General features: G+C 47.8%; 1 protein-coding gene across 4 annotated transcripts in view; it reads right to left on the bottom strand.

Moving 5' to 3' along the window:
• MYCBPAP (MYCBP associated protein) overlaps positions 1-13340 on the bottom strand; it is a 1064843-nt gene that overhangs the window by 709443 nt on the left and 342060 nt on the right. The gene's annotated exons all lie outside the window — the stretch shown is intronic.

Genomic DNA, 13340 nt, shown 5'->3' with positions numbered 1-13340 from the left:
AAAAGTAGACTGTTGGGGGGCCAGAGCGGTTGACTGTGGGGCGCGGGGTTCACGGTTCAATCCCAGATGCTGGTAGCAGCTCAGTTCAGCTCAGCATTCTGTGACTCTGGGCAGTAGCTCACTTAATCTTCCCGACGGCCCCTATTCCACTGGATACTCTTACTGGATACTTTACCACCTATGGCGGTTCTTGCCTTTGCAGGCCGCATGCGGGATAAATGATGTCTTACATCAGGTATAGATTCAACCCCAGAGGAGCAGGCAGGTATGTTTTGAGATAGATCAATTTCAGACACTGCCTTAGATTAGGTGCAGACTCTGCTACAAACAGGAACGGATTGTTTAGGCAGAACTAAATTATAATTTGATCAGTAGTATACCAAGCCTCAGGTCAGGTGTAGATGTGGGATAAATTCTGCTAGACTAAACAGGCAGACTGTGAGCTAGAGGAGGGTATACTCAGTCACAAACCAGTGGTACTTCAGAGCCAATATGAGTCTATGTGCATTTCACAACTTTTTAAACTATGAATGGGGCATGCCTAAGGACTTTTTTAATCAGATAGTAACTCTCAGTATGAGTAGATACGTGCCCATACACATATATACATAATTTATTTTGCAAATGTGGTCCTTAGGGGCAGATGCATCATCTTTGCAGTTTGCGAGTCCTTAATAGCAAATTTTAGCGATTCGCTATTAAGGACTTGCAAAATGCAATGTATGTAGGTTTAGTATTAATAATTGCAATTCCTACATATTCCTTAATTGAGAATTGCAAATTGCGATTCATAATTGAGGAATTCCTTCTTATTCATTCCTATGGGATTAGAGGCCCATAGGAATGAATGGGAAGACATTTGCAATTTGCGAGTATCCAATAGGTACTCGCAAATTACGAACGCAATTTCAAGGGTGCCAAAAGGACACCCTGTTGCACCCCTGAAATATGCATGTGTGAACATGTGGCGAGCATACATGCCCTAAGGGCATGTATGTGCGCCACATGGCACTTTAAAAAATGCAAAAAAGTGAATTTTTCAAGGGAATCGAAAATTCCCACTAAATTAAAGGTGGTAACTTGCGATTTCTTAAGGCAGAATCGCACAACTTGGGTGCTTCCAGAATTGCATTTAAGGAATCGCATTCGCATATGGGCTGCTATATTGGCGGACTAAAAGAATGATGATACATCTACATCTCAAGGGCCCTCTAGGGAGGTTAGTCACCATCAAGGGGGTAATAGTGGAACATCGTCCCGACTATGTTTATGATTCTAGCTGGTGGAGATACTGTGGCAATGCGTAGTAACCAGAGCACCTGACACTGACAGCTGTGGGGGGAGGGAAGGGGAGGGCACCGGGGATGTTGTTTGATACTGGAAGCAAAATACAAACTTCTTTACATAAATTTGTGAAGATGGACTGCGGCAGCAACTGCTGGTATGTGGTAATCAGAGATGAGGAATGCCTACGCACTCGGATGTAATGTCATGTGTTATAAATGGCAATAACACTTTATTGGAGAAAAAAGAACCTTCACTAGAGGAAAGCCTCTTTTTGGTGAGGAGTTCATTCAGCGAGGTTTAAGCCTGGAAAAGACTTACTCTGTATTTAAGTGCTACATAAAATGCTACAGGACGTAAACCGCTGGTCTACTGGCACCGGCCTCTTACTGTCAACAGAGTGCAGGAGGCCACAATCCGAGTCTGCTTAGTGGACTTGGTATTAATGTTACATAGAACAGACCTTTCAGAGTCTCTAGAATTTTAGAGAGAATCTTGGCATTATCAAGAACAGACCTCACTGCTATAAACTTACTAGAGTTCGAGCAGGGCGGAGGACTTTCCATGTAAAAGTTACGCTTCATACAGAGAGAATTCTTTCTGGCTTGATTTTGTATACATCTCCAATTGCCTCCTAGAATCTTCCTTATTCTCTTTGTGTCCATGTTTTCTTGTACCTCTAATTCTGTCACATGTTCATGTTTTCCTATAGTGTCCATATTTTCCATGGATCTTGTTCCTGTGGTTCTCCTGTGTTTGTTCATGACTTCCCAATGTCTTTATAGCATCTTTCAGTGTATTCTCGTCTCAGACTTGTGTCTTAACGCTCCTCCATTTGCCTGTATCTTCTCGTGCCTATGTCGGCCTATGTTTCACTATATACCTTGTCTCTGCAGGGCATGTACTACCTGAGTGACTCCCTCATGTCCACTCATTCTGGTGCTAGTTTCTCATCAGTGCCCATGTTTCTTGTGCCTTCCAATATTTTCCTGTGTTTCCCCAGTGTCTGCTAAGAGCCTTCTTGTGTATCGCCTATTGCTATACCTTCTCAGCGGCTGGTTGTTAGACCTGTCAGCTTTTGGGTGGTCTCCCCCTATATTTTTCTCTCTTTCTGCCACACATTTTTTCCCACCAATTCTTTTTCATGTGGCCTTAGGTCATCCGGGCGCCTCACCAATGCCAATCAGTGCTGAGGCGCAGGTGCGCCTTCCTAAAATGGTGGGGTGGGAGAGCTTCATAAAATGGACGCCTGCTAGAACTTACCTCAGAGCTCTGGCCCATAGGATAGCATTAGGAGGTTCCAGAACCTTCCGGTCCACTCTAGTGGCCTGGACCCAGGCTATATAAGGAAGGACACTGGGTGGCCATTTTGTCACACTGCTGGGCTGGCTGGAGTGCAGACTACAGCGTCAGGGGGATTGCGTCACAGGCTACTTGGGCTGTGGGTCGGTTTGAGAGTACTGCCCTCCTTCCTGTTGATCTGACCCTGTCCGAGAGAAGATCATAGAGTACAACGCCCCAGTGTGTCCACACATTAAAAGGACTAATTAATTTTGACAGCTGGTGAGAGTGGCCTTGCCCCAGCCCCAGTAACCTAGTAGGGTGGGCGTTGTATGCTGAGAGAGCAACGCTGAGCAAGGGACCCTTCCTACGACCCCTGAAGTGAGGACCTTACCTTTGCCCTTGCCTTCTGTCTGGCCCTTGACAGAAGCGTACTGATATTATGTGTACGTCTGCTGCCTAATTCTGCCAGCGCTGCAATGATCAGAGACCCCTCCCCCTCCCCCTCACCAAAGCGCTGAGGTGCCGAGGCTGCCAAATATTTCACCGCCGCTGGCCTGGGTGCTGACAAGAGCCAAGCGTGAGGGAAAGGAGAGCGGCGCGAGGCTCTTCGTGAGACGCTGGGTGGGGTCGCTTAGTAACCGGACTCCCGCCTAGCGCGTCACCTCTCTGCCGAGTCGGAGCTCCTCAGAGGAGGGAAAGCCGCCGCGGCCCTTCGGAAGGCTGAACCAACTGTCAGCTTGTCTCTCCAGAGAAAACAGGAGAGAAAGCGCAAGGAGGCCCACACGCTGTGGGGTCTCTGAGGTCTCTGCGACGCCGCTCAGCTGCGGAACCGGCCCCCGCCTCAGGCGAAGTGTATAAGTCCTGAGCGGGAGGTCGGGGAAAGATCGGCCATTCCCCCACATGCATCAAGCATTTTTGAAGTCGCAAACGGTGCGATTCCTTAAAATCGGCCGTTTGCGATTCCAAAAAGGCTTTTTCAGATGCATCATTTTTTAGTGATGACAATCGCTAATTTTGCGACTTTCCAGAATGCGATTGCATTTAAGGAATCGCAAATTTGCGATTCCTTAAATGCAATGCATCATTCTGAAACTAATTGCGAATACAAAGTTTGGAAGTGCAAATTACCACGAGGTTGAACCTCGTGGTAAATTGCGAAAAATGTTTAAAATGTTCTAATTTACATTTTAAACAATGTCATGTTACAGACACACATGTCCTTAGGACATGTGTGTGTGAAACATCCATTTAAAAATACATTTCAGGGGTGCAGAGGGGGGTCCTTTGGACCCCCCCCTGCACCCATGGAATGCATCAACATTTGCGAATTCAAAATTGCGAATTCGCAATTTCCATTGATTCCTATGGGCCTTTTGGCCCATAGGAATCAATGGGAATAGCGAATTCGCAATTTTGAAATCGCATAATATTTGCGATTCGGTAAAAATTGCGATTTTTACCGAATCGGAAATATTTAGCACTTTCTAGGATGCATCCCGTTTTGCGAATCCATATTTGCGATTCGGTAAAAATCGCAAATTTGGAAACGCAAAACGGGAGGTTAGAGTCTCGCCTCTCAGAGAGTGACAGAGGCGCCGGACGGGCGCAGAGGTATAAGGGAACGGCGTAATTGAGGGTGGGGGCTTAAAGAGCGGAGTCAACCCGGGAGGGGGTACCGTAATGGATGGGGACTACCAATAACTGAGCCCCTAAGTTAATCCTTTCTCTCCTCTAACAACGTGACTAGCTCATATTAAGAGAGTTGGTACCAGATCCTTCCCCCCCTGAAATTAAGCAACCATAAGCACTTTTGTGCACAGGAGCTAGGAAGAGACAGCGCACTCTGGATCTAGAACCAATGAAGTCCTAACGTTAATGTATTCACCGGCTTAATTCAACTTGATGCAAATACCTGCTAAATCAAAACCTAATGCATTTACATGGGTGTTCCAAATGTATATAGACATCTGCCAATTCAGTATTTAATGTACTCACCTGCTTAGTTTAAACTGCTGCATGTTCCTATCAATTTATGAGTAAAATACTTCCCTGCTGATTGCCTAGTTGAATGTATTTGAATATTTGGCCCTTTGACTATTGTGAGAGAATTCAATACAATGTACTGTTTAATTAATGTAGTTAAACCAAACATGGAATGTCCAAAGCCCTAATTTATCAACTACTGGAAACTTCACCCCCTTTTTAATGCAAGAAAAGGATAAAGCCTCTCTATTTTCTATTTAACCAAGACGGTGTGGTGTCATTTTTGCTGGGTTTGCGCTGGGGTGTTGTATTGTGTGCTGCGCAAGTACGTCACAATTGTCTTCTATACTTAGCCTTCCCACTTTGTGCCATGCTACTCTAAGAGGGCCGGTGGTCCCGGTTCCAACACTGGTGTCATCTGAAAGTGGTGGGGCATAAATGATGGGCATGATTTTTATATAGAGAGCGATGTGAACAAGTTCAATGGACAAACCTGGGGTCCTGGGTGAGTCCCTCTCCAGAGAAAGAAATGAAAAACATATTGGCAAATGATGCATTTTCAAGCGAATCAAGGTAGCGATAAAGCAAGGCTTATAATGTAGTGGGGAATGTATAATCCTGAAATATTAACCACATAAAAAACTGCCCCATATCTTCCTGCATTATTATGTTCAACAGTTACTGTAAGGGATACATTTTTAGTCCTTTAAAATGTATGCTTGCCCAGTGTCTTGCACTGCATGCAGAATTAACCTTGGAAAAATATGCTCTAACCAGACTTCGAGAAGCACCCACAGCTGCTGGCTGCAACCAGTCATATAGAAATATGTGCAGACAGGTCTTTAAATACGATGAAAAAAGTGGGGTTTCTCTATAAAGGTCTGTGATTCCCATAGTGTGCCACCTGACCAGTATTTTGGTTTCTCTCAGAGATTTAATTGTATCCATATAAATGATACAACAACTGACACCTAACACCTGTTAGTATGATTGGCCTTGTCAATGGGTGTTAGCTGTTTAAGATAAATGGGTAACAACAATGATTTGTTATACATAATTAACATCGGAAATGTTTCAGTTCTGAAACTGTGAGTTTGTGAAATAAATAGAATTGAGGCCTGTGGAAGGAGGTTTGGCCTTCAGTTATGTGGGCTTTATTTTAGATATGGATCCTCTTTTTCTCTGCATATTGTGACCATCTGCACATCTTCAACCACCTCTCTTTGCTCTTCAGCATTCTCTTTTCACTCTTCCCCAATGCACTTCCTCGCACCTGTCACTTCACTGCCCCGAAACATGCACTGTACTCCCTCAAATGTAAGCACTTTAATTTCTTTTACTTCTGTTTTGCAAATATTTTGACATCTGTGTACCCCCTTCACACACATATCCACAGAATTTCAGTTGCAAATGGAAAACATAGACATTGTTCTGTGTGCTCTGTAGAGAAGCCAACCAACCGATAGGCACTTTGTTTGGTTTCAGCATTATCTATCGCCTACGTGCTCAATCAAAGACCCTCATAATCACCTAGCATGGCTCAAACTTCACAGTATGCAAAGAAAAAAATAAAGATAAACCACAACATTATAAAATAGGTAACTCTTGAGAAATGCAAGATTAAGTAAAGCATATGAAATAAGAGGAATTAAATTGCTGAAATGCATTCCCTTAACGTTTTTAACAGTCATTGTTAGCAAGTCAGTACATGTTTTTGGCATCAGTGTTAACTCAGGGGCATGAAGACACTGCCAGTTTTTTATGTCATACTTCAGTGGACTGTCCACTGTAAGCACATATTAATCGCCTTGCTTGACTTCGATATTTGGATCAACTTCACATTGGAACAATAACCCTTCTCCTTATTTAAATCCATTTCACGGGGGAACAAATAAACAAGTTACTTACCTTCGGTAATGCTTTTTCTGGTGGATACAGTATCTACCTGTGGATTCCTCTCCTTGTGAATATCCCCTGCGTTAGCAACATTCGGAAAATTCTTTCGCAGCTCATCACGCCGACGTGGACGACGTCACAGAAGAACGGCGTTGCGCGCAGCTCCGCTGATGTCACTGAATCCATAATAGGACCCTGTTGGTGTGATGACATCAGTTCCGCCCTTTTTTCCATGGCCTCGAGGCACCCGGAGGGACCGACAAACGTATATATACACAGGGTACACAGTACAAATAATCAAGGTAACACACAGTGTGAAGACAATGCAGTAGAGCAAAAAGAAACAAGACATTGCCTTAAAAACAACATGCACAAAAGCAATAGCAACGATTATAAGTATACAAGGGTGGACAACGGGGAAGCGGGTGGGTCAGTGAGGAATCCATACTGTATCCACCAGAAAAAACGTTACCGAAGGTAAGTAACTTGTTCTTCTGATGGATACATCTGCCAGTGGATTCCTCACCTTGCGAATAGATTCCCACAGCAGTCCCACTCCCTGAGGAGGGTGTCTACCCTTCTATCCCTCCTCACCTCTGCATCTAAACAATAATGCTTTGAGAAAGTGTGGAGGGAGGCCCAAGTTGCCGCCCTGCAAATGTCTTCCACAGGAACACCCCTAGACAAGGCAAATGTTGATGACTTTGCCCTAGTAGAATGAGCTCTCAAACCTTCTAGAGGTTCCTTACCGGCCAGGGAGTCGCATATCTTGATACACAAGACAATCCATCTAGTCAGCGTGCCCTAGTGCACCGCTCTGCCTTTCCTGCAGCCAACGAAACCCACGAAGAGTTGATCATCAATTTGGAACTCCCTGATTCTGTCAAGGTAGAAGCTCACCGCCCTCTTAGGGTCCAGACGGTGAAGTCTCTCCGCCTCCTTGGAAGGGTGAAGGGGAGGATAGAAGATAGGGAGGGTAATGGACTGCCCCAGATGGAAGGGAGTTACCACCTTAGGCAGAAAAGCAGCCCTGGTCCGGAGTACCATTCTTTCAGCATGAATAGTCAAGAACGGGGGTTTTGAACTTAGAGCTTGAAGCTCACTTACCCTCCTTGCCGAGGTAATCGCAATCAGAAAGACCGCTTTAAAAGATAACAACCTCAAGGGACACCTGTGCAAGGGCTCGAAAGGTAAACCCATTAAGAAAATAAGGACAAGAGGGGGAGGAGCCAAGATGGCGACCGGAGCGGACGTGTAGTCGCCCGGCTCCGCCGATCCTTGAGCTCCGCAACGAAATCCTGTTGTCCTTCCTGACTGAATCCGGTGGCGGAATGCGTATGAGGACGAGCTGAGCGCATGGATCCGTTTTTGACCTCCTAGCGTGCTCGGGTGCTGGGGAAACTCGAAGTACGGTTCCCCGCCCCGGACCCTCACCTGCACTGCCGCTCGTCGTCGGCTCCTGGGACTCGGATATGGTCCGCTCAGCTGGGTAGCGCTGACGACTCAGTGGCGGCGCCTTTACGAGTGAGGCAGTCGCCGCCGCACTACAGCTGACGTCCAATGCAGACTACGCCTGGACTGGGACAGCCGAGTTGAGAAGCCCGTGGACGGTGTTTCCCTTTGTTGGCACTCCGAGTGGAAGGTGAGCGGCGCATGGTGTCCGGCGAACCAGCACAGCGAAGACTACTGACCTTTCTCCACTGCCCAGCCTGGTGGGAAACGGCTGGTGAGAGGTGTGCTCGTTTTGCCTTTGGTGCTGGCGGTGTCGAGGTCTCCTGGAGATACTCGCTTATGCGGCGCCCCCCCCAGCTCCACTATCGAATGCCCGGCGCCATGGCTCCCTTTGTTCTCCCGCGACCGGAGAAAGCTTGTACACTCCTGCCCGTAGACAGCCTTGCCCTGCCGGCGCGGGACACCGACTTGAGAGCACCGGTGCAGGACCTCGCCTCAAGGGAACTGCGACCTGCGCTGTCCTACGGGACTATCCTTGCCGCCCTCCGTGAACTCCGCTCGGAGATGTTTGATGGCTTCAAAACACTGGGTACTCAACTGGACGCCATGTTGACCGCCGTGAATCGCGAACGCAGCGTCTGCCCCCAGCTGAGTGTGAATCTGCCTTTGCCACTCCATGATGCTACAATGTTTCACCGTGCCTGTGCTGATGCTACACTTGCGGTTGCCTCTACCGCGGCCTACGGCTTGCAGCCCTCCAGTCCCGTGACAGCTACATTGTTTCCCCTTTCCTCCGGGCGTGACTTCTTGCCGCCTGCACCACCGAGTTTATTTGGGGACTCAGAGGAGCAACTTTTGTCCTACGTGTCGACTTCTGACTGGTGGTCTTCACCCTTCTCCCCGTGGACTCTCTATTCCTCAGTGGCCTTTATGGACTTATGCATGGAGGACAAAGGAACTTATATCGATGGTCGGTGGCCATTTTGGGATCCTGCTTCGTCTTCTTCTTTCAGGCGGCCATGTTGCCCTGATGTGCACGGGGGGAGAGGCTCTCCCGGGGAAGTCTGCGGGAGGTTACATCCACGATCGGGTCAGGGCTAGGCTGCTCTCTCGCTGCTGATTGATTTAGCTGGCTGAAGGGGATGGGGTTGGAACTGGCTAACGTGTTTACTGGGCGCACATCGCACGATGCTTCTCCACAATTGTATTGTAAGACTATTTGATTCTGTTTTGACTTTCAGGAATGCCGATGTTTATGTTGTGGGTCTCAGTGAAGGGTCGGGACCTCCGGGCGATTTGGTATCGAGTGGGCTCCTCCCCGCCTTTTTTCTTTTTGGGACGGTAGATAGATTCGCTCTCTCTCACTCCCTATATCATAGGTATTAATGTTCTTTTTCCTTCTCCTTCTTTCCTTCTTCTTCCTTGTCTATATTTCGGGTTTTACGGGGCGACAGGCACTCTGTGGGGGGGGGGCAGGCCGTAGCCTCCACAATGTTGCAGGGTGGGTGGGGTAGCTTGATATCATCTTAGTTCTATGGGCCTTCCTTTCTATTTTCTGCGCTTTTACTTTGGTTCGACTCCGGGTCTGGGTTGGGTATGGTAGGGATGGGGCGACGATGTTTGGGGTGCGTGAATGGTAGTAGATTGTTTGCTTCTGATTTGCACCGCCACACTGTACTGGATGTTAAACCTCCGTTGATGTTTTCAGATATAACGTCGCCTACCCATAGTGTGAAGTTACTGTGCGGACTCGAATCCGCTTATTATTTTATCTTCACTGCCTTCTTTTGATGAAAACGACAAAAAATTTGAAAAATTAACCTTCACTTCTCCTCTCCCCCGGCGGCGTGACTCTTTCCAATGTAACGTTCATTGTTTGCTACTCTTATTCACAGCTGCGGGGGGACTGTATTGCTTGCACTTGTGCTGATGTCATACCGTGGCCGACCTGATGGTTGTGGGCCCGTATTTGTTCTGTTATTCAGGCACAATAAAGGTTTACAAAAATGTAAAAAAAAAAAAAGAAAATAAGGACAAGATTCAAGTCCCATTGAGGCACAATAAAAGGAGTGGGAGGAAATTTATTGGTAAGACCCTTTAAGAACCTTAAAACAACAGGTGACTTAAATAAGGACGGCTGGTCCGGCAGGCAAAGGAATGCCGACAAAGCCGAAAGATAACCTTTCACTGTTGCTACAGCAAATCCCTGCTGAGCCAAAGAGAGTGCAAACTGAAGAATGTCGGACAAGCGAGCCATCAAGGGGTCAATGGAGTTCTCTCCATACCATGAGACAAACTTGGACCACCTATAAGAATAGATAGACTTGGTGGAGTGCCGCCTGGCTGATAAAATAACATCCACCACGTCAGGTGGGAGAGAAAAAGAATTCAGGTTGTCCCGTTCAATTCCCAGGCATGAAGGTGTAAGCTCTGTAGGTGGGGGTGTAGAACCTGCCCCTGTGACTGCGAGAGGAGGTCTGCCCTGAGAGGGAGACGGAGCGGAGGGCACGAGGAGAGGTGGAGAAGATCTGTGTACCACACCCTTCTTGACCAATCCGGGGCGATCAATATGACTTGGGCCCGGTCTTGGTGAACCTTCCTCAGAACCCAAGGAATCAAGGGTATTGGAGGAAACGTGTAAAGGAGTTGTGAGCCCCAACTCAACTGAAACGCGTCTCCCAAAGCTCCCTTCATCGGATACTGGAGACTGCAGGATGACGGGCAATGAGCATTCTCGTGAGTGGCGAACAGGTCCACCTGAGGTGTTCCCCATGTCCGAAAGACGTGACGAACTACCTCCGGATGAAGCCTCCACTCGTGGTCGGCTGAGAACTGCCGACTGAGACTGTCTGCACGTACGTTATGTTATGTTATGTTATGTTATGTTATGTTATGTTATACGCACTTGTATGGACAGGCAAAAGACACAACACAACAGACATCTAAGATTCAGGTAGACAAAAGGCAGAATACTAAGATGCAGAAGGGAACAGATGGGTTTTTATAGCCCTCCTGAACTCCAGCAAATTATCCAATCCACGAGTTTGAGATGGAAGTGAATTCCATAACTTAGCAGCTAAAACTCGGAAGGAGCGTCCCCCAGCACGGCAGAGGTTAAACCGCGGGACCACAACCAGATTTTGACCCAAAGACCTTAGTGACCGAGATGGTACATAAGGAATAAGAAGGTTCTCCAGTATCTGGGGGGAGGACAATTTAAGGATCTTGAAAGACAAGCATAGAATCTTAAAATCGATCCGTTGTGCCATAGGCAACCAATGTAATGTCCGGATAGTTTCTTTCACGGAACAAAACCTCGGTAAACCCACCAAGGCTCTAGCGGCAGCATTTTGAACACGCTGCAGCCGGGTGACTTCTGCCAGATTGGCCCCCAACAGGAGCGAACTGGCATAGTCGAGCCGTGATAGGACGGTGGCCTGCAGGATCAACTGCCTGGTAGGGGAATCAAAAAATTTCAAAATAGGCCTAAGTCCTCGCAGGATTCCGAAACAAGTAGCTGCCACTTTTTTTGTGTGACTACAAAAGCTACGGGCAGAGTCTAGCCAGACACCCAGGTTTTTAACCTCCGACACCAAGGTTGGAGTAACACCTAGCTCTGGAGGCCACCATTCATCGCCCCATAGACTGCTCTGTATACCCACGATCAAAACCTCTTCTTAGCATTGAGCTGAAGACAGTTATCTGTCATCCAGCCCGCTACTGCCAGAAGTCCAGCCCGAAACCTTGGGGCCTCAAGGTCAGCCCTCCCACTCAGTGTCACCGCCAGCTGCGTATCGTCAGCGTAAGAGACCATATTCATGCCCCAATGCTTGGCGACCGCAGCCAGCGGTTTCACATACAGGTTAAGCAAAGTGGGACTCAGTGCCGACCCCTGAGGCACTCCCTGTTCGAGAGCATAGGATTTGGACTCAAAGGGCGGAATCGCTACCCTAAATGAACGATCAGCTAGAAATGACAGGAACCAGTCAAGTGCAGTGCCAGAGATACCAGCCTGCTCCAGACGTTGCAGCAGAATAGAGTGTGAAACCGTGTCAAACGCGGCACTGAGGTCAAGTAACACCAGTGCCGCAGTCTGACCAGAATCCAGCCCTGACCGCAGATGTTCCGTCATCGAGAGTAGAGCTGTCTCGGTACTGTGACCGGCACGAAAACCATTCTGGGTAGGATCTAAGATTTTTTTAATTGGTACAATGCCCGAGGAAAAGGACAGGTTGATAAGCGGACGTAGAGACGGGAGACAAAGAATGGAAGGTTCCCTAAACTGCGCCGGTCTAAGAGGGTCCACAGGAGATCCTGATTTTACTTTAGTCACCAGCCTGTTAAACAGTTCAGAACTCCGGCCAGATGATTTGCCATCAGACAAATCTGATCGTCCTGAACCCGAGACCAGAGATGCAGAGCCTCTCTGCAAAGACAATACGATCCCACTCCTCCCTGTTTGTTGACATACCATATCGCGGTAGTGTTGTCCATTAGGATTTGAACCAACTGACCGTGAAGGGAAGGGAGGAAGGCCTTGAGCACCAAACGTATCGCCCGCAACTCTAGAAGATTGATGTGAAGCAACCTTTCCTCTGTAGACCAAGACCCTTGATCTCCAGATCCCCCAGATGAGCACCCCACCCTAGGGTGGATGCATCCGTTATCACTGGGGCCACCGATGGAGGCAGATGAAAGGGCTTCCCTTGAGACAGATTGCCCTCCACGCTCCACCAAGATAGATCTGCGGCAGCTTCTCTGGAGATCCTCACTGACTCCCTGAGATCTCCATTGTGCTGATACCACTGCCTGCGGAGACACCACTGGAGTGCCCTCATGTGCCAGCGAGCATGGTTGACCAACAGAATACAGAAAGCCATCAGACCGAGCGGACGAAGGACTTTCAGGACTGGAACAACCGCTGCATTATAAAATAAAGGAATCATTTCCTGTATGTCGAGAATCCTTTGTGGAGGAGGGAATGCCCGACACACAGTGGTATCCAGTACCGCACCTATGAACAGGTTGCGCTGAGAGGGCACCAGGTGAAATTTGGGCACGTTTATCGAGAAACCCAACCTGTAGAACAATTGAGTTGTAATCTGCGGTTGATGGAGCACCTTCTCTGGCGTCTCTGCTTTGATCAGCCAGTCGTCCAGATAAGGGAATACTGGTATCCCGACCTTCTGAGATGGGCTCCCACCACCGCCATTACCTTGGTGAAGACTCGAGGTGCAGTAGTAAGACCAAACGGAAGAACGGCAAACTGGTAATGTTGCGATCCTACCATAAAATGGAGATACTTCCTGTGGGACTTCAGGATTGGAATGTGAAAATACGCATCCTGCAAGTCGATCGACATAATCCAGTCCTCTTGCTGCAGAGCTTGAAGAACCTACGCAAAGTGAGCATCTTTAACTTCTCCTGCTTCAGAAAGAGGT

Source organism: Lissotriton vulgaris, chromosome 7 (genome assembly GCF_964263255.1).
Source record: "Lissotriton vulgaris chromosome 7, aLisVul1.2, whole genome shotgun sequence".
Classification (NCBI taxonomy): Eukaryota; Metazoa; Chordata; class Amphibia; order Caudata; family Salamandridae; genus Lissotriton; species Lissotriton vulgaris.
This window is presented reverse-complemented; position numbering and strand designations above follow the sequence as displayed.